We start from the raw sequence: 25,246 nt of genomic DNA, 5'->3' as shown, positions 1-25,246 counted from the left end.
AACCAGATAACCTTAGTAAATTTGGGCAATTATGTACTTTTGTATAGACTCAACTGGACACTATGGGGGAATTTATTATTCTCTTTGCCAGCACAGAGGGGCAAAATTGCCCAATTATTTTGCACAAGCCCCATGGAAAGCTTTCATTATATTTACAATCTGTATTTAGCTGTAGGCTTCCTGTACAGTACAACATGTCATGGAGGATTTGTGTACCTATGTAGCGTTCTCTATGGAGATTTAAATACAAGCCCCTTTCGAATATCGCATTTCATTTAGTCAGTATTTCCATAGAAATTGCATTTGTTGTTGTCTGAAACCACTAAATCTCACTCGTTTTTGGTCTGTAGGCCGTGTTAGATGCAAATTCTTCAAGACTTATTGGTGACAGCAAAGGGATCTGGCAGCCGACCCATTGCCAATGACAACAGAAAATCCGAAACTGCTTCAAGACCCGATATGTTTCTGACATGTGTTCACAGCAGATGTTGAAAAAATGTTCACTTGGCTCTTGCCAGTTTCCTTCCTTTTAACTTCACAGCCGGGGCAGAATTCTCTGGTGCCCACCAGTTATTTACCAGCAATAGATCCTTGTATTGTGGAAGAAAATCATTAGGATGTATGGGGCACAGAATTATGTGCAAGTCACTTTAAAAGTTTGTGTGTGTAAAAACAAATGATATGCACCCTACAGTAAGTCACTAGCTTAGGGCCCATTCTCATGGCAGAATATCCGCCCAGAGAAATTCCGGAGGGATATTACGTGCGCAGCTGACAGAAATTTCTGTGACTGAAATATCCATCCCATCCTATTTTTTTCTGCAACATGCGCATAGATTTCTGCAAGCCTCACTGACATGAATGAAACATTTACAGACATCTGCTGTGAGAATATGCCCCAAATCTTCTGCTTTGACCTACTCAAGATTGGCACAAACCGCACCTGAAATATAACGGTGAAGAGCAACCTGCAGCCAGTTAGAAAACGGGAAATAGATGGGTGGTGGGAGATGGAGATCATCTTAAATCCTGGAATACCCCTTTAAATTATACACCGCAGATTCATGCTACTCCATAGTGGCCCTTTACTTATACAGTAAAAATAATTTTCTTCCAGGTTTTAGATCTTTCCCCAACTTACTGTATGTGTCTGTAGTTAAAATGTGACACTGGAGTAACCACAAATCGCTACCATGTGTTCTCAGCTCTGCTAACATCGGCAGAAGTTCTCCGAATCAGCTACAACAGGGCACATGAATGAGCGCGGAGCAGTGTTTATTCTGGGATCTCAGACTTTCTTTTAGTGCAAATAGATTTATTTCTTGTCCTGACTATATTCTCTCCAATGAAAATGTAGTAAAAAAAAAAGCAACTAGAAAACTATAAAGGAAAAATGACACATAGAAATCTTACCCTGCAATGGCTGGATACTCCGGCTGGACAGTCACTAACAAATTACCATAGATTGTTACCAGGTCTGGAATATTTTCTATGCCAAGCGCAGTGGCCCAGATTTTTGTGCTGTTTAGTATAAAATGACATTAGACAGTCTACAGAAGCGCCAAATATAATCACCATGGCCATGCTGTTGGTGCCAGATCTTTAGACTCTTTTAGCTTTTTAAGCCAAATTAAAGTGAGTTTAAAAAAAAAAATGTATATATTTTTCAGCATTTTGTCACAATTTAAGGTACGCCCATTTCCCCTCCTTCCCCCTTCACTTTTAGTAGCAAAACTGGCAACAGTCCTAAATAGCCACTGGGAAGGGGATAGTGCACATACTTTTACTGTGCATTCTAATTTTGCGTCCGCAGCTGCTGAATAGTCGTAGAGGTGGCTCTTCTCCTGGGCTACCTAAGGATTGACAGCTCTAGCTTTTTTCTGACTGGATACTACATCTGTCATTGGTGAGAAGTGGGGCTGGAGAATCTCCCATTACAGAGCTCGGGAAAGAGTCCGCCTCTCTGACTTTATAGCAGCTGCGGCCGGGCCATTAAAATGTTCAGTAACTTGGCAAACACTTTATAAAGCTTGGCGCACATTTGCATCAGAGCTTCATCACAGAGTTCATTCATGACATAAAAACTGAGCTGAATGGTCCATTTCATGACACATCCCATTGATATTAATGGGGCCATCCGCTTTGTCTGGTGTCCGGTTATTAGCTGCAATTCTGCTGAAAAAAACAAATAGCTTGCAATATTTTTTCTCCGCTCGTGTCCCGCTGTTGCAAATGATTCTGCGAACAGAGCTGCGACACAGATGTGCATTTAGGCTTGAACTTCATGCTCCAGTTCCATCCAGGGCTGACTGCACATTGACTAGCGGCCATCGTATCAGGTGACCAGCAGACCTGGAAATGCAGCTTTGGATGAGACTGGTGTGTGCCACATTTCATACTAAACCTAAAGTTTTTAACCTATTTAAAAGTTTTTACTGAAAATGATATACATATAAAAGCGGACCCAATGCAACTTTAGCAACACAATGGAATCTTACCCCCTAACCTAACCTCCTTCATTATCTTTAGTTGATTTATTATAGCCAATCATCCTTCTGCCATATTGCTTGTAGAAATTACACTGGTGTCCCATCAAAATCTGGCAGCGAGGCAGCACCATAATTGGGCACCATGCTTCAGATGTGAGGGGATAGATGTATTCTACTGGGAACAGGCAAGGAATAGTATTTCCCAAGCAGTGTGCCTGTCCGCTGTCCAGGAAACAAGGACACCTAAAAAAGAAATCATCACAAGGGCAGGGCCCAAGCCCCGTTTCTAGTCTATGTGTGCAAGTCCTTGGCTGTGGCAAAATTACAACTCCTAACGCCCAAAACTAGAACTCTGGGCATGCTGGAGGGACGCAGGTTGAAAGGATCTCTTGGTGGCATCTATGGTTATTATTGTCGCCTGACGCATGGTCTTTTGCTATACAGTAACAGTATTGGAGGATGTTATATTCTGAGAACCAGAGCAAACAGCACTGTCTTCAGACATCACGACTTCAAATAAGGAATTGATCAAAATCCCTGATGCTAAATTAGATCTATCACAATGCATAGGCCCCTTGTCTACTATAGGCCCATAGATTTGCAATCTTGTTATTGCATTGCGGACTTATAGCTGTGGTTTGCTATAGAAAGCAGCAAAACTTTCTTAAATGGGAGATGTTTAATCTCTGGACTCCTTATTACACAGCCAAAACGCTCGGCTTGGCATTGTGTGTGGAAAGTTTTAGACATTAACTCCAGCTTGTTGGAGAAGCTGACGACTGAAACGCCAATTTCTCTGCTGCTCTTTTCTTAACAATAACAAACCCCCAGCCATTTAATTGAGTTTCCAAATGTATGTAGAGCGCGTAAGACCTATACAAGAGCATATTGGGGAGGGTCCTCATCATTGTCCGCACCATGATGAAACCCAGACTAATGGTGGAGTCTAGATCTGGACATGTAGTGGAAGCCAGCCCCTGCTCAGTGATTTGGCAGCCAATATATTGCAAGTCCCATGATACGTAAGACATTAGAAAAGAAACCCACATATGTAACTTCTCTATCCTGCAAAGATTTATGAAAATTCCTACTGCATTATAAATCTATATTTCTGTGGCTACAGACTATCATCTACAAACCACTGCGCTATAGTTAGGCTGCTAATAATTGTATGTTACACTGGAAGCATATAAAACCTGTGCTGAATATGTCGTTCTGACGATCTGCATGTAGGAACATTCGGCGGATTTATTGATTTTGTTTATGAAATTCAGTTTAGGAGTTTTACATCCAAGTAAAGTAAATCCATAATACTTCATGTAAACAGGGATGATGAGAGTGATACATTGTGAGATAGGATGCGACAACAGTGCAGTACATGCGGAATTCCGCCGAAAGAATGAACATGTTCATTGTTTTGGTGGAGCCTGGAATGCTCAAATTCTGTGTAAACATTGCTATAAGGAGAAAATATCTGAAGCATTTCAGAATTTCTTAAAAACACATTTTTCCTAGGAGGATGTTACTGCTGCTTTAAATACTCAAAGATTGTTCTGAGCAAAAAAAAAAAAATAATTTTTATAAAATTCATCATCAGCATATGCATTCTTTTTACATTTTGTAGTACTCCCAAAAAAATAAAATAAAAAAAACATCAAAAACATGATCCTTATCATGATCTGTGTAACACAATGAAAATTCAATATTAATAAAAAAAAAATAAGCATAAAAAGTATTGTTTTCTCACCACCTTCTATGTGGGGAGAAATGTTTAAGGCTTCCTCACGCTTTTTTATTTAAAATCTTTAGTAAATAGATTTAGGCCCTTATTTACTAAGAGTAGAGTGTAGGTTTCTTTGTGGGTTTTAATTCCCTACAATTTATTTTCCACGGTATTTTCTAATGTTTCCCTACATTTTCCACTTTCCCTACACTTTGCTTTTTTTACACATGCTCTGATCTGTAGGGTTTTCCTCAGCTTAAGTCCACCACATTTTATGTGGAAACCTTAGTAAATATGTTGTTTTTTTGTGAAAATGTGGGAAACACGCCCCTTTTCAGAGACCACGCCCCTTTCACAGCAGCCACGCCCCTTTTCCGGGTTTTCTTCGCTAAACGGAGAGTTAGTCGGGGTTTTTTCAATTCTGGCGCAAATTCTGCCGCAAAATCTGGCGCTGACAGAATTTCTGGCGCACAACCAGACAAAACTTGTTGGGTTTGCAATAGTAAATGAGGGCCTTAGTGTTGGAAAAACCATGTAGTCACACTTCTATGGGTTTTCTAGTGATTTTGATGTGGAAGTCGGGTTGTATTTTTCTAAAGCGCACAGCATACACAACCCAAAATAAAAACACATCTGGGACACAATAGTAAATTAGGACAATTGTATGTGAGCTACAGAGATTAAACGGTGAGGGATGATGGACCTTAATATGTTAAAGGGGACCTGTCACAAGTTAGTTGCCTGCCCTCACATTTCATTTGGGAACACCTCCGGCTGACACAGCAGGCTGATTGACAATCCAGGTTCCTGCACAGAGCCCTATTTGTCCTGCCATGCTCCCTGTATTTTGTCTCAACACAGAGACACACAGTCAATAGCTACAATGGTGGAGCCCCTAGTGGTAAGGAGTATAGCGCATAGAGTATATTAGATAGTATAGAGTAATATAACAGCGTATAGTATAGAGCAGTGGTCTTCAATCTGCGGACCTCCAGATGTTGCAAAACTATAACTCCCAGCATATTTCCGGGCATGCTGGGAGTTGTAGTTTTGCAACATCTGGAGGTCCGCAGGTTGGAGACCACTGGTATAGAGTAATATAATAGAGTATATTATTAACATACATATAATGTTATTATCTACATTATATAATACGTTTTTGCAAATGACAGTGGCCATTTAAATGTGTGATGGTGCAAGTATGATCACATTATGGCAATGGTCACATGTTCCTTTATAGTCAACAACATTTTTATTAATGAATAAATAAAATGTTGATGTTTTTTGCAAATGTTAATCCTTTTTTTTTTTTTTCTACAAACTGTGTAAATGCATTTGTGTAACGCAATATATCCTCGCAAGTGTACAGAACAGTTTCAATAAACTTCTCTTTTCATTTACTTCTTTGAGCAATATAATGTATAAATTTCTGACAGTCACAAAGCACAATAAAGTTATAGAACTTTTTTTATTAACTTTTTATTATTCAGCGATTATACTTAAATTATGTACAATCAGAAAACTTTAATAAGTATTTATTTTCTCCCAAAGAAATACAAATTTTTTGTCCTAAATTTTATGAAAATGTTACATATCTGTCCCTGTTTCAGTGTTATTTTAGAGAAATCTGGGAATCTACTGACAAGCATTTGTACAATATGAGGAGAAATGAGTCACCTTAAGAGGAAAGAACGGGCCTGAGCCTATGGCAAGAATGACTTCTGCTTCTGAGGTAGACGTGTCCGCTTAGTCACCAAGGTCTGGAGACCCAGACATGTTCCATATTCTTTTCTTATGGCCAGTGGGACAATATACCAACTGTCAGACACATTACACATTAAATGGAAAATGCATGTAAATATTACAGTGCTGACACCCGCGATGCTGTCATTTTATAGCTTTTACCCTCTCAATACTTCTGGAGGATGATACGGTTATTAAACACAGAGACCATTTCTCATCAAGGTTGTCAAAGTAAAGTACAATTTTCCTGTTCTTTAGGCAGAAATATCTGCTAGACTAGAAAAATAAAGCCACCCTCCTTCTGAAAGTTAACTTTTCCAACAATTACAGGTGATCAGTAATTCTGTGCTATTTTCTTACAGACGATGTTAGTGGTATCTGCCATTAACAGAAAGAAGTCAAATCTGTACAAAACAAGAAAGAAGAGCGCTCCATAGCGTAAAACCGCCACTCCAGGGTCCAATTTAAAGTGGTAAAAAAAACCTTACCGAAGGCGGTTGTGTGAACTCACACACAACAATGGTCTGCGCGGATAAAAGAGTATATCTGGTCTGCAGCCTCCCCGACCTGGGCAATATTCAACAGGTGAGGACTTCCAAGGGGTGGTGGGGGGTATCGGTGCTGGCCTAGATCGGACACGTCTGGTGAGTAAAAGATTTTTTATTCAAATGCTATTTGAATAAAAAATCTTTTACTCACCAGACGTGTCCGATCTTGGCCAGCGCCGATACCCCCCACCGCCCCTTGGAAGTCCTCACCTGTTGAATATTAACAGAAAGAAGTAGTGGTCATGTGGAGTCATAAGGTGCAGATTGGGGGAGATCTATAAATCTATGGGCAGAAAATGTTTTATAGATAAGATGCTTTTAATAGAAACAAATCTACAGAGCTTTAGAATTCATAAATTTGTCATTGTACGTTCCATTTACTGAATGATAATTGTGCCCAACTCCTTCTGAACAGTCTTGTATAATATCTAGTTCTACATTACACAGTCTATATCCATTACTGCTTTGTTCACTCCCTTTCTCGACATTCTGACAATAGTTCAAGACAAATATGTCCAAAATACGTAAGGGGTGAGTCTGCACTTGGCTGCTGATCTCAGTTCTGTACCTGCATCCAGCTGTGTTGCCTGGAGCTCAGTCTGAATAAAACTAGAATCTATCCTTCTCAGAAAGGTTATAGAATTTACTTGTAGGGGATAACTCCCTGCCAGGAAGCCCACCACCACCACACTTACAAACTAATAGCTTTGAATTACTGTGGCAAATAACCCCTTGCAGTCTTATTCTGCGATCTCCTGAACGGAGCCCCGGCTTCCTGCATTGAACGGGCATTTACGACTACCGCCGGAAGCGGCAGCTGACACACCCCCTCCATACAGTTTTATGGCAGAGCCGGAGCACTGCTTTTGGCAATCTCCGGCTCTGCCATAGAACTGCACGTAGAGGCATGTCGGCCGCAGCTCCGCGCTGTGGTTGAAATTGCTCGTTTCAAGCCAGGGCTCTGTTCAGGAGATTGCAGGGGGCCCCAGAGGTCGGACCCACGTGATCTAACACTTATCCCCTATGCTTAGGATAGGGGATAATTTTGTACATCCCTGAGTTCTCCTAAAGGGGTACTCCGGTTGAAAACCTTTTTATTTTATTTTTTAAATCAACTGGTGCCAGAAAGTTAAACAGATTTGCTATTGTTGTTGTCTATTGAAAAAATCTAAACCCTTCCAGTACTTATTAGCTGCTGGATACTACAGATGAAATTATTTTCTTTTTGGAACACAGAGCTCTCTGCTGACATCTCTGTCCATTTTATGAACTGCCCAGAGTAGGAGAAAATCCCCATAGCAAACATGCTGCTCTGGTCAGTTCCTCTGTAGTATTCAGCAGCTAATAAGTATTGGAAGGATTAAGATTTTTTTAATAGAAGTAATTTACAAATCTGTTTGACTTTCTGGCACCAGTTGATTTTTAAAAAAACTTTCACCAGAGTGCCCCTTTGAGGCTCTAGACAACCATGGCTTGCTTACCCTCTGATTTAGCAGGTTCTAGATATCACATACTTACTTTGTGTTTTTATCGCAGGAACTATAGTGCTCTATCCTGAACCCTTGGCCTCTATTACGCTATGTAGCCTGCACAAGGCCTGATACCAATACCATAATGGGAAGATGACATGCCATGATTATGCAGCTTGCCAACAGAGCTGTGTACTCTTATACACAGCAGGAATTTGGGAACTTGACACCTCCCATATTCCCGATGCTGCCACCACAATAATTACTTTCTTGTTTCGGCTGCATAATGACAACTAGCTGAGTACCCAGCGTTACCCCAGGGACAATGATTTATATATGGCTGCTTTCCCAGAGATATAATCTCTTCAGAAGACTTGGAAAGCCTGGGGAGGACTGTGAGCTCTGCACTGTGAACTACCTGCCACCCAGCTTTCCCTTTCTGCTGAAGAGAATATTTGTCTGGTAAAGCAGCCATGTTACAGCTCTTCAGGAGATTGGGAAAGCTGGGTTGCATACAGTGCAGAGCTCCTGAAGAGAATATCTCTGGTAAATTGGCCATATTGGTGCTTGTAATGAAACTGGGAAAGCTTGGTGACTGGCAGCAGGATGTTAAAGCGCAACTGTCATGAAATCTTGGTGCAATAACCTGCACACGGCCTTTGTACTGTGCAGGTGGTGTGTAGCCATGTTTTTACCTAATATTTTCAGGCTTTCATGACCCCAAAAAATGCTTTTGATGAAAGCCACTGACAGTCGGATAGGCGTGAGGTGTGCAATGCCCCGCCACGCCCACCCCCTGTATGTCAGCGCTGGGCAAGCTGTGTGATTGATACACAGGTCCCAGCGCATGCGCCCTTCAGCTAATCTAACGTGCGCGCCGCTGCGTGTCATCCAGCAAGCGCTTGCTCCCGCCGCCGTCTTCCTCCGCAGTGCTAGCTGGATGACACGCACCGTCGTTTGATAAGCTGAATGGCGCACGCCCTGGGACCTGTGTGTCAATCACACAGCGGTCCCAGCGCTGACATACAGGGGGTGGGCGTGGCGGCGGCGGGGCATCGCGTACCCCACGCCTATCCGACCATCAGTGGCTTTGATCAAAAGCATTTTTTGGGGTCATGAATGCCTGCAAATATTAGGTAAAAACATTCTGTACCCACCAGCTGCACACTGTACAAAGGCCGTGCGCAGGTTATTGCACCCAGATTTCATGAAAGTTGCGCTTTAAAAACTCCTGGGCAATCTCTGCAGCCATAGAGCAATGCGATCAGGAGATGCACTGGAAGTCCCATAGACCCAGAGAAAGATATCTATCAAGTTTAATAGAAATATTCATCAAAGAGCGATATACACCCACCGTACAATAAGGACATTACCAAGTTCGCTATAAAATAGAATATGTAAACTAGAACATACATTTTACTTTCTGCAGTCCGCTTATTTATTGTTCTTTTCTTTCTTTTCTTGCAGATTGTCGGTAATATTTTCATGTACAGGGAGAGGGTCAGGTAGCATTTGTTCAGCGCTGAGTAAAGCAATCATTTTTATTATTGCACAAAGACATTAGGCTGGTTGGAAGCCCGAAGAAGTTTTGTCATTGTGACCCTGCAGTCTTGCTCGCCAGGTCTGACAGTAGGTTTTTTTTCCCTTGGTTATTGTCGTTTACGCTTGTTGGTTAGGAAGTAACCTTATCCAGCTGCTGCCACTTACCAGAGAGCGTGAAACATGCCATAAAATCTCTTCCATGGCTTATGCTTGTCCAAGAGCTCATCTCTTTACTCAGAGACAGGCTTTTTGCATCACTGTATCTGGTAGGATCAGATTTTACACTGGTGATCACTGGCCTCTTACAGTTAAGAGGTTTTTTTTTTATTCTGATAAAACACAATATGGTGAATATAAAACATACATTTTGTGGCCATGTTTTCTCTGCAGAGCAGTCATTGCAAAGTGCAGAGCTCTAGTATGTTGTATGGGACTTGGCACCATAAATTGGAAATATCTGGTGTTGTAGAGGATGAAGTAATTCCTGACGTAGGTGACATGGAAAGGTTGGGCTTCACGCTCTGTCTCTTCAGCAAGACCCTTGGCTTCTGTGCTCCAAAGGTTTGATGTGATCTCAGGAGGCTCCTACACACTGTTTCTTAAGTCACGTAACAATTGAATTGATTTATATAAATTCAATAAACAAAATGTCTGGGTCAAACAACATCTGTGATAATATAGGGGGTTCCCTATACAGGATTCCACTACAGGAGACAAAACCACTTGTATGAACCATTGCATTACATTGGTTGCCTTGTTCAGGGGCAGAAATGCGAACTCATTGACCATTTTCTCTGGTGATAAAACTTCAGCTGTGGGGTTTCAGCAATGGGAAGCCCTCTGATCAGCTGATCATCAGGATACTTTTCAAACAAAAACCTTAGTGGACAAATTGTTAACCATATTCATAGAAGGTCCCGTGACCCTTTAGCTGATTCACTTCCGTCAATTAAAGGGGTATTCTGGGCAAAAACACTTTATTCCCCTATCCAAAGGATAGGGGATCAGATGTCTGATCGCGGGGGGCCCGCTGCTGAGACCCCCGCCGATCTCCCTGCAGCACCCGCATTCTATGCGGATGCTGAATCTCCAGTTTCAGAAATCTCCGGGTTTCCGAGACTGGGGACGTCACGCCACGCTCCCTCCATTCATGTCTATGGGAGGGGGCGTGACGGCCGTCACGCCCCCTCCCATAGACATGAATGGAGGAGGCGTGGCGTGACGTCACGTCCCCAGTCCCGGAAACCCAGAGATTCAGCACCTGCATAGAATGCGGGTGCTGCAGGGAGATCGGCGGGGGTCTCAGCAGCGGGCCCCCCGCGATCAGACATCTTATCCCCTATCCTTTGGATAGGGGATAAAATGTTTTTGCCCGGAATACCCCTTTAACCATTAAAGGGGTACCCCGGTGGAAAACATTTTTTTTTTTTATCAACTGGTGCCAGAAAGTTAAACAGATTTGTAAATTACTTCTTTTTGTGTCCACAGTGCTCTCTGCTGACACCTCTGTCTGTATCAGGAACTGTCCAGAACAGGAGCAAATCCCCATAGCAAACCTATGCTGCTCTGGACAGTTCCTGACACAGACAGAGGTGTCAGCAGAGAGCACTGTGGACAGAAAAAAAAGAAATCTAAAAACAAAAGAACTTTCACTGTAATATACAGCCCCTAATAAGTGTTGGAGGGATAAAGATTTTTTAATAGAAGTAATTTACAAATCTGTTTAACTTTCTGGCACCAGTTGATAAAAAAAAAAAAAAAAATGTTTTCCACTGGAGTACCCCTTTTAAGGTCTTTTGTCATTATGGGTGAAGCCTAACGGAATGGCTCTTGAGGCCTTGTTTCTAGAATTAAAATGGTAAAATAAGGACTTTAATCCTTATTGCAAGGTGAAAATGTTTCATCCTTGTATCTTGATGACCAATAAACTACACGGTTTTGGACACCATAACTTGGAGTGCCTTCTGACATCTTCATACATTTTCTTGACAAATGCCTTGGTGAGGTTTTGAGGACTGGCAGCCACGGCCCTACAAGTCCACCCTGTGTTACATTGTTTGCCTGTATCATACTGTGTACCTTTAATGTAGCCTCACAACATGATGTAAATGGGGCCTTGGACTCAGCCCCTCTTCTACCATTCACTTTGATCACTCATACAGCCTTATGGTGAGTCCTTTGAATATTTTAGTTATTATTACATGTAATTCCAGTAATAGAAAGAATCGGCACCACTAGATGAATTCAACGCTGAATGGAGAAAATGCTTTATATTGACATCATAACTATGATGGATAGAAAACACTATTCCCAGAAAATGATCTTTTTAGTGTCCAGCTGCAGCGTGTGAACGGGATTCTCTAATCTGTGCTATGGTTAATAAGCTCAGAAAAAGCTCACAGACGATCTGTATTTTCCCGCATAGCAGTTTATATTTATTTAGTGGTTTGTAGTTATTTGTCCACTCTCCATGGTTTGTTTAGTGTTTAGTGATGGATGGATACAGCAGAGCATTAGTGTTACGTCATTTGGAGCTCTTATGGTTGGAGAAGCTTCATGCGGTCAATGTCTGATTGATTGCAGTTTATTTATTTTACTATTATTTTTTTTAATGACTACAACAGATTTTTTTTCCAATATTGTCATCTGCTCCTCTTACGTTGCGCACTGATGTAACCCAGAAAGGATGCTTAAAAATGTCTAAGCGTTGGAGAACCAATAACTGGGGTCAGTTTGTCTTAAGAGGGAACTAACAAGCCCCCTACTGCCCCCTAACTCTATGACTTGAATTGGTTTAAAATCAACTGGTGAAAGTTTTACAGATGAGAAAATTCTATGTAAAAAAAAAATCTCCAGTTTTCCAGTTCTTACCACCTGTTTTATGTTCTGGAGGAAGTTATGCAGTCTTTCCGGTCAGACACAGTGCTTTCTGTTGCTACCTTTGTCCATGTCAGGAACTTTCTGAAGCAGGAGAGGTTTGCTATGTGGATTTGCTATTGCTCTGGACAGAAAGTACCGTATATACTCGAGTATAAGCCGAGTTTTTCAGCACTATTTTTTGTGCTGAAAAGGCCCCCCTCGGCTTATACTCGAGTGAACTCTCCGCCTGTCAATCCCTTCAGTGGTCTTCAACCTGCGGACCTCCAGATGTTGCAAAACTACAACTCCCAGCATGCCTGCGTACCTCCAGATGTTGCAAAACTACAACTCCCAGCATGCCCGGACAGCCGTCCGGTGTGGAGGGTTAGTCGTTCCGGGCTGTCCATTTTCACCGGGAGGCCCTCTTCTCCCTTCCGGGCCTGCCCCGGACTAGTGACGTTGCCTTGATGATGACGCACAGGGACGTCCGTGCGCAGCAGACGTACCTGCGCATGAACGTCCCTGTGCGTCATCGTCAACGCAAAGTCACTAATCCAGGGCCGGCCCGGAGCGGAGAAGAGGGCCTCCCGGTGAAAATGGACAGCCCGGAACGACTAACCTTCCCCTCCGGACGGTCCCTGCAGCATAGATGGCCCGGCCCAGCTCACCCTTCCTTCCCACCGAGGGGAGGTGAGTAGAAAACTAAAGGGGGTGATGGCAAAGGCCGCAGTGGTCTTCAACCTGCGGACCTCCAGATGTTTCAAAACTACAACTCCCAGCATTCCCGGACATCTGGAGGTCCGCAGGTTGAAGACCACTGTTAAGGGATTGACAGGCGGTGATGATGAAGGGCGGGGGGGGAGTGATGACGGGGGTGAAAATGACAGGGTGATGATGACGACGGGTGTGTTAATGACAGGGGGGATGATGTATTTCCCACCCTAGGCTTATAGTCGAGTCAATTACTTTTCTTGGGTTTTTGGGGTGAAATTAGGGGCCTCGGCTTATATTCAGGTCGGCTTATACTCGAGTATATACGGTAAAAACCTTTCTGTCCAGTCTACCCCATTAGCCCCGTAAGGACACACCCTTTTTTAGCCTTGAGGACTCAGCATATTATCATTTTTGCTGTTTTGTTTTTTCCTCATCGCCTTTTAAAAGCCATCATTTTTTTTATTTTTTCATCTATAGACCCATATGACTACAATGCAGTACAATGCCACAAAAAATAAAAATTTGTGTCAAAGAATTAAAATAAAACATCAATTTTGGTTTAGTTTTGTAAGCAGTGCACTTTACAGTAAAACTGACATGTTTAATCTACGGTATTCTGTGGGTCAGTACTATTAAACGATGCCCATATTTACATGCTTTTTATATTATTGTACTGTTTTTAATAAAGATCTAACTTTTTTTGTCCAAAAAAAGTTTGTTTAAAACTTTTTTCATTTTCTGTATGCGAAGAGGGCAAATTTTTTGCTCCATGATCTGTTATGGTATTAGTACCTCTTATGAAATATTGAGATGTGACAAAAAATCAGCAATTCTGGACTTTGGTATTTTTTACATTGACACTGTTCCCTGTACTGGATCATTAACATTATAATTTAATAGTTCGGACATTTATGCACATGGTGAATTATTTATTTATTTTTATTGAACTTTTTTTGTAGTAAAATGGGAAAAAGAGGTAATAAATTTTTGAGTTTTTTTTGGGGAGGAGGGGCTTTTTTTAATTTAATTTTACAAATTTTTAAAGGGGTACTCTGCCCCTAGAAATCTTATCTCCTATCCAAAGGATGGGGAATAAGATATCTGATCGCAGGGGGTCTCCACTGGGTCATCTGGCAAACTCCGCTCTGTGCCGTATGACGGGCAACCACAGCCGTCCCTCCATTCATGTTTATCAGAGGAGGCGTGATGGCTGTGTAGTAGCTGCCACGCCCCCTCCCATAGACATGATTAGAGGGGGCATGGCAGGATTTCACAAACATTGAAGCTCCAATCTTCCGTGTTCCGTCTTCCGTGGCATCGGCCCTGAGATGGGACATGACATTTTATCAGACATGACATCGGACATGTTATCCTCTATCCTTGGGATAGGGGATAAGATGTCTTGGTTGGAGTACCCCTTTCAACCCCCACAGGGAACTATTTATAACTATTAATTGCTATTACTGCATTGGCATAGCACTGATCAGTGTTATCTGCGATCCATTTGCATAGTCTGACAGAAGACAGACCGTACAGATGGATTCCAGAAGAGCGGCATGGAGGAGATGAGGTGACCTCCAGCCACCATTTTGACTCATCGGAACACCATGCTGCGGGTGGTCCGATGAGTCCCCCCAAGCCCCGCAGATACTTTAGATGCCGTAATCAATACTGAATATCTGAAGGGTTAATGACGGACATTAACATGATTGCTGATGATCCGCCATCATCTATGAGGTCCTAGTTAATAACAGCAGCCGGCTTGTACCAATCACTGTGTAAGACGTACATGTACCTTATCTGTCCTCTAGAGGTTTAAGAGTCAATGTCTGAGAACGAGCAGCTGTTTATCTTGATTTTACTACTTTATTATTTAATAGACAAACACCTTAAAATGGCAGAGAACAAAGATGCAGTTTTTTGTCTGGGTTTTTTCCAGCTTATCCGGGTATTCTAGGATTTGTAGTTTGGGAACAGCTGCAGAGCTGTTGGTTGGGGAACACTGATCTACTGCTACATACCCGTATTTTTCGCCATATAAGACGCTCCGGCATATAAGACGCACCCAATTTTAAAGAGTGAAAATCTAGAAAAAAAAAAAGATTCTGAAGCTTCAACCTGCGGACCTCCAGTTGTTGCAAAACTACAACTCCCAGCAAGCCCGGACAGCCAATGGCAGGAGTTGTAGTTTTGCAACATCTGAAGGTCCGCAGGATGAAGACCACTGGTATAGGAGGTAATACTCACGTGTCCCCGCCTCTCCGGACCCTTCACTGCTGCCCTGGATTTCGCCCTCCATCGCTGTGACTGGATGGCGTGAGCGACGACGTGATGACGCCGAAGGAGCGTCGGCCATGCAGGGGATCCTGGCACAGAACAGACACCGAGGAGGCAGGTAAGGTCCCTCCCGGTGTCCTGTAAGCTGTTCGGGACGCCGTGATTTCACCGCGGCGGTCCCGAACAGCCTTGACTGAGCAGCCGGGTTAGTGTCACTTTCGCTTCAGACGCGGCGGTAAGATTTGATTGCTGCGTCTGAAGGGTTTATACAGGACATCACCCCGATCGGTGATGTCCTGTATTAGCCGCGGGTCCCAGCCATTCATGGCAGCAGGGACCGCCGCGATATGACAAGGTTTTAATGTGTATTTGCCGTATAAGACACACCAACTTTTCCCCCCCAGTTTTGGGGAAGAAAAAGTGCGTCTTATACGGCGAAAAATACGGTATTTATTGTGTAAAATGTACTTTTATTTGTGTTTAATGATACATATCTGAATATTTGTTGCTCACGTTATTAGAAGAATATTGTCAGTGTAGGATGTACATTTCTGAGAGTTCAGTCTTGGGGTGACGTGTCCTTCTTACATTGTAGTTGAAGCATATGAACAGTCTCAGCCAGCTGGAATGGGAATCCTTTTATAGAAGCTGCTTTGTTTACTTTACATAACTTTTATCCTTTTCATTCTGTGGCACCAGCGATGAATGAAGGATCAGAATGGGGGTGGATGTGCAGCTGAGCATAGTCTTCCATTGCGTCCACTCTCCTCTAGTTAATGGTTTTCAGATATGTGATCGAACAAACATCTGGATCTATGTTCTGTAACCAGATGTCTACAATACACAGTCTGACCGGTGGGTATGTAGGATGTTCTGGGAGAGAGAATTGTCTTTGGGATTAACCTAATATTATCACTGTGTTGTAGTTCTGTATACCACATATTTACAGTGTAACATACAAGTGATTGATGAACTTGCATATAGAAGTGCAGCACTAATGTGCATATGTTTTTTCTCTATTAAATTACTCTTAAAATATAAAAGCTCTTATTGCACGTATTGGCATGACGTGATGTTTTGGGGATGTTGGCATGAGCTCCACAGAGTTGAACTGCAAGTATCAGTTTTGTAAGGTATTTCACTGCACATATTGGTATAATATTTGGCTTGCAACGTTTCACATGTATCGGAATGCTGTTGAGGTTTTGTGCAGGCCCTACAATGGTATATTGCATGTTATATATACCAGTGTTTCCCAAACAGTATGCCTCCATGCACGGACAGCCTTCCGCTGATATATACCGTACAGTGGTACTTTGTGCACATAGAAATACTATGACCCTGTAGTAGTTCATTGTACATCATAACATTTTATAGGCCCTACAGTGATTCATCATACTACTCCCTATAGTGCTTTGTACCTGCTGACATGTTATGGGCCCCTTTATAAGCTCTACATGTTCTGATATGAAATGCGTGATAGTATAGTAACACCAATGATTACATATTCACCTTTATGGAAGTAATTAATAATGAATACTGTTTTACAGGATTCCAGGCCTAAAGGTGTCTTATCATCTTCCATGTTACCCTTGCCAAATTTCAGGTTATATAAGGTTCAGACAGAGAGAAATCAGATGCTTCCAGCCTTTCCCGCAGATTGCCAGACTGTTCATCTGAAGAGGGGATTGCTTTATGGCTCCATAAAAGCCGAATAAGAACAGTCTGTTTCCTTTGCGCTGTGCCATATGAATTAATTGTATAAGAGCCTTTCTCAGAGCTTCCTTCATCTATTAAAGCTGTTTATCTTCTCAAGTTCTTTAATCATTTTCCAACTCCACAGCACCACCTCAAGGTATCATTCTGGGGCTACTCCCTCCACCAATGGAATCCTTGTAACCCCCCCCCCCCCCCCCCAACTAAAGTGACGGCTTATAAGTGCTAAGAAGGTGTTTTGAAACCTAAAGATAAACGTACATTAAAGTTGGTGATTTTAGTCACTTCTGTGTGTTTACCGTTGTGGTGTAACACTCATGTTTCAGAAGACAGGAACTCCGGTGGATGTGGATCCGGTGGACCTGTGTGGCAGATGACTCGGACCGTACCAGGGAGCAGAGTCTAAGGTGCCGCTGGTTTTCACCAGATCCTGCCTCAAAGCAGGATAGACTTGCTGTGGCAGGCAGCACTCAGATCGCTACCCCTTGCACGGCTCAACTACACAGGCGGCTGAGGCAATGCGAGGCACAGGAGGGATAAGGCAGCTCGTAGTCAGGATAGCAGAAGGTCAAGGCAGGCGGCAAAGTAGTGTAGTCAGGACGTAGCAGGAGGTTAGGCAGGCGGCAGAGAAGCAAGGTCAAAGTCACAGAGCAAAGGATCAGTTACACGGTAAGGCAACTCTCAGGAATGCTTTCTCTCAGGCACAAGGCAACAAAGATCCGTCAGGGCAGTGAGGAGGGTGGAGGAATTTATCAATGAGCCACAGGTGAATTACACTAATGAGCGCACTGGCTCTTTAAATCTTAAAGCTCCGGCATGTGTGCGCCTAGGGGATGGGGACATGCGCACCGGAGCAGAGAGGCAGAGGCTGGGGCAGGAGAAGCAGCAGGTGAGTGACGGACTGGGGCTCGCATGCGGGTGCGTCCCACGATGTGAGTCCCAGCCCTGCCGGCAGCAGCAGGTAACGGGACCATGCGCTCACAACCAGCGTGTGCGGCTGGAGCGCATAACGTAAAGTGTTAGCTGTAAAATAGATGCAGGTTATACTTCTTAAGGTTAAAGCTTCTGTAGTTGAACCTCTATTATATAAAATATCCCATATTTATTCAGTAGGTGGGGGTTCCACCAACATGGCATTGGGTCTCTAAGAAAAGGGCAAGTTACTTTGAATCCTGTTAGCTCTTTTTAGCAATTTCCAGAGCCCATTGATTATAGTGGGCAGACACAAGGAAAATCTGGGGCTACTACCATCATTTTTCCAGATATCAATGGGAGTCACAATTTACAATCATGGTCCATTGTATATCTACAGCACACCCTCAGGAGCAGCAGCAGTATGGAGGACATTATAAAGCAGAACAGAGCAGTGTAAACTATATCCACTATTGGGGTGGGGACCTTTAACACTTAATAGAGCTTTCATCAGCTTCTGCGTGTCTCTGCCTCTGTCTCACTCTTCTGGTTCCTCTTCCTCCCTTCTCTATAGACTTCTATGAGCAGCTTTAACTTGCTTCCAGTATAAGTTTTGAATCTAGTTCTTGGGAAAGTATAACACTCAATAGAGCTTTTACCAGCCTCTGTGTCTCTTGCCTCTAACTTTTCTGGCCCCTCCTCCACCCCTTCCATTCCTATAGATGTCTAGGGGCAGCTTTAACTTCATCTCAGTGTAAGCTGTGAATCCAGCAACAGGGGAGATATCACACTTACTAGAGCTTTAAGCAGCTTCTCTCTGTCTGACTTTTCTGGTCCCTTCTTCACCCCTCCCCTCTCTATAGACTTATATAAGCAGCTGTAACTGGATCTTAGTGTAAGCTGTGAATACAGCACTGCGGGAGATATAACACTATAGCTTTCAGCAGCTTCTATGTGTCTCACTCTGCAGCTTTCTCTACCTCTCCCTCCATTAACACTTCTATAGGAAACTTTAACAGATAAAAGTTTGCCAGACATTTGTTGCCATTTAACTTTCTAGAAACATTTTAATAATTTTTAACAAGTTCTTGAAAAGGGCAAAGCAAGGGCTATGATATTTTACAACATATTATTATTGTTATTATAAAATGCATTAAATTAACCACAAAGGTCTAGATACATAGAGTGGAGCAGAGGGGCACGATAAGCATCGGATGGAGGATAAATTAAAAAGCACTTATTATTCTGGTAGACAGGTAGAGGATTCTGTGCACTCGCTCGTATAAATGCTGTTACATTGTGCAGGAATTTAAGAGCTTCCTCTAATGAGGTCTGAAGGGTCTCGACCCACTGTTTATCAGGTCTTTCTTAACATAGTAAATGGTTCTTTTTAACCACTTGTTCATCTGATTCCTAAATTACTTGTGTGAAGAAATATGTCCTGAATATTGATGAGGCTTCCCTTAGAGTCTGCTGTATCCTGCCTGCGTTACTCTGATCATGGACGGGCTTTCTGTCTACACTCACTTTTTTCTTCTTCTATATAAATAGTTTGTTGTCCTAAAGACATCGTAGCGAGAACAATTAGTTGTGGTGAAAACCTGTAGTATTTTACTATTTATTAAATTCAGTGTGATTTTTAATCTGTTGTGGGGACAATGCAAAGGACTCATGCAGAAGAAGCTTTGCGGTTCTGATCCGGCACCAAGGATTAAACAATAGCCCATTCCATAAAAGCAGTAAAAATAATAAAAAAATATTTGATAATTGGAGATTTTCCTACCCTTGGTGATGGAAAATATAGATTTTATTAAAGGCAAGAGACAAGCTTTATGCTAAATTCTTTCTTTACTGAATTTATAGCAGCAAAGAGTTAATAAACAGTTAACAAGAAAAAAGTTGAAGCAGTACATTAAGTCCAGTATTTAATTAGTAATGGTACAGTCCAGGTGAATATAAGGACCCCTCAGGTGAAGCACCTCCTCTTTCTGTGATGAAATGGTAGATGAGAATAATATAAAGTTGAAGTTCTCGTGTTGAAAACAGAATGAACGGAACTGGAACCAATTGCAGATCAACTTAAGGATGAGTGATCCATTATATAAGAAGGAATAACTGTAATCCCAGAGTTGTAACTTGTTTAGGCTAAAAGAAGCAAACAAAAATTGTAAATAGATAGGGTCAGTTACATGGGAGGGGTAATGCTCATCTCCTGTCTATTCCATCTCCAATTTTATAACAAGACAGGAGACTCACATTATGCTTGTTTAAAGCTTATATATTAAAGGGGTACTCCGACGGCAAACTTTTTTTTAATCAACTGGTGCCAGATAGTTAAACAGATTTGTAAATTACTTTTATTAAAAAATCTCAATCCTTCCAGTACTTATTAGCTGCTGAATACTACAGAGGAAATTATTTTCTTTTTGGAACATATGAGGTCTGCTGACATCATGACCACAGTGCTCTCTGCTGACACCTCTGTCCATTTTAAGAACTTTCCAGAGTAGGAGAAAATCCCCATAGAAAACATATGCTGCTCTGGACAGTTCCTAAAATGGACTGACATGTCAGCAGAGAGCACTGTGTTCCAAAAAGAAAATAATTTCCTCTGTTGTATACAGCAGCTGGAAGGATTAAGATTTTTTTAATAGACGGAATTTACAAATCTTTTTAACTTTCTGGCATCAGTTGATTAAAAAAAAAAAAAACTTTTCCACAGGAGTACCCCTTTAATGAAAATATATACAATCGTACATCTAAAGTTAAAATAAAGACATAGAAACATGTGGGTCTAAAATAAGAAGTTTTGAATGTGTATTCTGATGACCAATAAGCAGCTTTCAATACATCTGCCAAAGAGCCTCCTGCTTGTCTAACTTCAGTGGACATGGCACTTCTAGTTGAATGGGCCCCAAAAACGGAAGTATTGATACCTACTAGGGACATGACTTGTCTGATCCACTTAGCTAAAGTTGGAGAAGATACCGGTAAATGAGGTTTGCAAAAGGAGATAAGTCATTGAGAAATCGAGCGACTCCTAAGAGTTTTAGTTTTTAGTTCGTAAGACTTGAAGCAACGAACATATACATTTTCTTGATGAGGAAAAGCTTCGTAAAAAAACGTGCAAAGGTTAGTCTTAGTTTGTTTAATTATGGAAAAATATAACTCTTTGAGGGGAAAACTGTCTGAGAAATATCTAAAGCTCTAACGTTTGAGACTGTCAAAAGAAATGAGACATGATAACATTGTGAGTTTATAAGATAATTTTAATCGTATGGAATCATTATCTCCCCATGAATTGATCAAATTTTAGAGTACCGTGACATCCCAAGTAGATTGATATCTAGGAGCAGTGGGTCTTCTATATTTTATACCTTTCAAAAACTTGCACATTAAAGGGTGTTTTCCTAACGGGAAAGTGTACACTGGTGCACGATAAAGAGAGATGGCTGAACGATTTACATTAATAGTACAATAGCTTTACCCACATCAAAAGAATCTGAAAGGAAATTGATGACTTGAGTTATAGATGAATGTATAGAATCAAAATCCCGTTGTATGCACCAAGTAGACCAAATTTTCCAGGCTTATCCGTAAGCTGATCTGGTACCTGGACCCCACGCGTCCGAGAGGATATCTCTAGCTGATTGTAAAAGATCGAAATCAGGTTCTGATGATCTAAGATGAACCAGGCTACAAGAGACAATTGGTCTGACAAAATCAGAGGATGTGGATTCCCTGACAGATAGGATGGATTGATGTATTGGATATGATCCACGGAAAATCTATAGACATTTCCAGAATCTGAGGGAACCAAGATTGGGTCGGCCAAAGAGGGCTTATCAGGACAATCGTTGATTTCTGTAATTTGGTAATAGAAGAATTCTCAGAATTAATGCAAACGGTGGCAATGCATAAAGGGTCTCTGATGGCCTAAGTTAAAGTAATGCATCTGTGCCGAAAGATTCTGGGTCAGGACACCAACTGAAGAAACATGGAAGTTGGTGATTCAGACAGGATGTGAACAAGTCTAGATGAAGGGGACCCCAGAGAGAATTGAGTTGATTGAAAATAAGAGGATATAGTCTCCAATCGCTGTTGTCGATTAGGAAACAAGAGTTCCAGTTTGCTATGGAGTTGGACAAACCCTCGGAGGTATTCTACTTTCAAAATGATGTATTGATTCAGACAAAAGTGCCAGCAACATTTTTGATTTGGTACCTACTAGTCGATTGATGTATTGTACCACAGAAATGTTGTCCATTCGCAGTAGAATACAACAATGTGACTTGTCTTTGGCGTAACTCTTGAGGGCAAAATAACCTGCCATATGTTCTAAACAGTTGATATAAAGAAGGGATTCTTCTTCGGATGATTTTCCTCCTGTGGAAAGTGAACTGCAGTGAGCATCCCAACCCAGATGACTGGCATTCAATTCTATGATCATATCCAGAACTGAATTGAAGTAGACTATGCCGTTCCAAGCCTAAATATGATGAAGCCACCATAGAAGTTCTTCTTTGGTATCTAAAGTAAGGGATATCTCATCTGAATAACCCAAGCCATTTCTCAAATGTTGAGCCTTGAAGTAATCCTACAATACGAGAAATGGCTTGTAGGGACACTTATTATTTGTTCAAAAGGGATCGTATTGAACTCAAAATTATTTTTAATTTCTTGGGGAAAGACTCAGTATGGCTGATTGAGTATTGACCAGGAATCCAAAAAATTCCACTTCTTTTGATGGTTCAAGAACTGACTTCTCGAGATTTATTAGAAATCTGAGATTGGTAAGTATCCAATGTAAGTGAAGATGAATGATATTTAAAGAATCGGCCATGATGAGAATATTGTCCAGACATATTATAAGATAAACTCCTCTAGCCCTCAAAATAGCGATTACTGGTTTCAATAGTTTTGTAAGGCACCAAGGGGCTGAGGATTGACCGAATGGCAGGCTGGTGAATTGCCACTATGGTAATGGTAGAGATATGGTAGAGACATAGGGTGCATAGGCACCGTGAGATAGGCATCTTTGAGATCTATCTTGGCCAGCCCGTCATTTTGTAATAATCTTGCAAAAGATGTATTCCCTCCATCTTGAAATGATGGTAAAGTACAAAATTGTTTAAAATTTTTAAGTTGATGACTGGTCTGTGACCTCTGTCTTTCTTTTTCACCAAGAATAGATTGCTCAGGAAACCTGAAGTATTAAAGGGTACTGGAATTATGGCACCTTTCGACCATAGTTCCTTGATTTTTATTTGAACAAGGTTGTGATCTGATTTTGAAAATATCAAGGGTTGAGGTACTTGGGTTTGAAAAGTGGGGAAAATAAATTATATTTAATATCCTTGAACCATGTTCAAAATCCAAGTATCTGACGTTATCATGGACCAGACATGGAAAAAATTTGCTATTCTCCCTCCTACGGGTATTTGAGAAGAATATGGAGGAACACTTACCTGTAGGAGGTCTCGATCATGGGAAGCCTCTGTGGCCTCTAGCCCTCCATGGATGCCCTATGCTTGGAAAGAAGGGGGTTGGTTGATAAGAAACCTGTGGTAAAGAGAAGTTATCTGGTCTAGGTTGGGGAAGGCCTCTGCATGTTTGTCTGATGTATTTGTTTATCTTTTCAATATATGAGTCCCCAAACGGATAATTACCAGCAGATAAGGGGTAGAGTCTGAAGATGCCAAATGGATTAATTGCGGATCCAGTTTCATTAGAGTGGATCACTTCTGCTCCATACATATAGAGGCATTGGCATTTCCAAACATGCATAAAGCACATTGTGCCCAAACGTTTTTGAGTAGATCGATCAATAGGATCTTGGGCACTCCAATTTTAATTTGTTCCTGGACGTTTTGTCAATAGGTTTCTGAACCCACAGGCTAACAAACTTTGAAACTTGTGGATGGGGAATCTATTCCTCCGACCGTGGGTGTTTAATCTCATCCGGGTCAAAGTGTGGATTCCTCAAACTATCCAGAATGACAGGACCAGAGCATTCGTTATCCAATATATCATCTCCTTCCTCAGAAATGTCCTCATATTGTTATTCGTCACCTGGGTCGAAAATATCAGCCTCATCAGAGGAGGAATGGACAGGTGAAGTAGGGAAGGAGGTAGGCTTTCTCTTTGGATAAGGCCTTAGATGCTCGCTTATGGTATACTTCCTCTGGGGCCGAGGGTCTATAAGGGCCTAGTACGGAAGGAGGTAGACTTTCTCATGGGAGAGGCCTTAGCTGCCCGCTTATGGTATACTTCCTCTTGGGCTGAGGGTCTATGAGGACCTAGTAGAGAAGGAGGTAGGCTTTCTCTTGGGAGAGGCCTTAGCTGCCCGCTTATGTTATACTTCCTCTGGGGCTGCAGGTCTATGAGGGCCTAGTAGAGAAGGAGGTAGGCTTTCTCTGGAAAGAGGTCTTAGCTGCCCACTTATGGTATACTTCATTTGGGGCCCGAGGGTCTATGAGGTAACTTAAAGACCTCTTGAATTGAGCTTTAGATAAAGCCTGTATAGAAACCTGATCCCCTGCTTGTGATGCCATTCTCTTTTGTTTTGCAGCAGAAGGATCGGTAATGAGGTGACGTTGTTTTTGGATTGCTTTATCCTGTTTAAATCCACCCGCCATGTGAGAGGTGGAGTTCTCTGCAGACCAAAACAACTCAGAGGGTGTGACTGGACCCATGAAATGGGGAACCATGAAATGTGTTATGGTTCATTGCTGAAGCCACGGATTTAGCAATTACATTGTGTATGGAAAACATAGCAGAATGAACTGCTGTCTGTACAGATTTATTGACCGGTCTGCTCCACCATAGGCTGCAATAGATTTTCATCTATAATATCAAAATTATGAGTGTCAGACATTTTAGTTGATTCCTCGTTCTCTATTTATGAATAGAAATATATATGAGATAAAATATAGGATATAATATAATAAACTAAGGATACATAGATTTGTATAGTAATTGTAAAATATGTGTATATATAATTAATAGTTTAGGAATAAATATTAATTAATTTTAATAATTATTATTAATTTATAAGTCTTATTTATCATTTATTTATTAGTAAATTAATTATTAATTTATTGACTATTGAATTTATTGAATATAGTTATCTGAAATGAACACTAGATGGCAGCAGTCTTTTAATGGAGCTGAACCCTGACTGAAAGCTCTGGCTGCCGAAGCTGTGAGGTGACCAGCTGACAGGAGAATCAGTTATGTGCCAGGAAAATGGAT

General features: G+C 41.6%; 1 protein-coding gene across 13 annotated transcripts in view; it reads left to right on the top strand.

Moving 5' to 3' along the window:
• COL5A1 (collagen type V alpha 1 chain) overlaps nucleotides 1-25,246 on the top strand; it is a 387,668-nt gene that overhangs the window by 59,519 nt on the left and 302,903 nt on the right. The window contains exons 5-8 of one of the 13 annotated variants that reach the window (XM_056537907.1): nucleotides 351-5,113; nucleotides 5,823-5,944; nucleotides 6,318-6,427; nucleotides 9,440-9,593. The exons of 7 other annotated variants lie outside the window; for them this stretch is intronic. The gene's annotated coding sequence lies outside the window, so the exon portion shown is untranslated. Of the gene's footprint in view, nucleotides 1-350; nucleotides 5,114-5,822; nucleotides 5,945-6,317; nucleotides 6,428-9,439; nucleotides 9,602-25,246 lie in introns of all 13 variants that reach the window. 5 more of the 13 variants (XM_056537904.1, XM_056537906.1, XM_056537908.1 and 2 more) reach the window with 5 other exon arrangements.

This window comes from Hyla sarda, chromosome 9 (assembly GCF_029499605.1).
Source record: "Hyla sarda isolate aHylSar1 chromosome 9, aHylSar1.hap1, whole genome shotgun sequence".
NCBI classification, from domain to species: domain Eukaryota; kingdom Metazoa; phylum Chordata; class Amphibia; order Anura; family Hylidae; genus Hyla; species Hyla sarda.
This window is presented reverse-complemented; position numbering and strand designations above follow the sequence as displayed.